The following is a 291-nucleotide window of genomic DNA, read 5'->3' on the forward strand; positions in this document are numbered from 1 at the left end:
GTTTTACTTCGTGTGATGGTATAAGAAGTGCATATGACAGAGAAATACGATGGCAAAACGAAGGCACCTAGTTAATGATAACATGTTCCACAATCACAAATAACAAGACAAGATATAGAGGAAAACCTGACCACCAGGGCTGAGAGGAAGACCGTGTTTGTTCGGAAGTTACCGACTTGTTGCCAGTCAGATGCCAGAAAGATGCTGGGGTCATCCCTAAGGGGCTGATCTTATTTCAAGCCGAATGCTTAGAGACAGCGCGAGAGTGATCTGGCTTGTTCAGAAGTCACA

The sequence above is a fragment of the Penaeus monodon genome, chromosome 19 (genome assembly GCF_015228065.2).
Source record: "Penaeus monodon isolate SGIC_2016 chromosome 19, NSTDA_Pmon_1, whole genome shotgun sequence".
Taxonomy (NCBI): domain Eukaryota; kingdom Metazoa; phylum Arthropoda; class Malacostraca; order Decapoda; family Penaeidae; genus Penaeus; species Penaeus monodon.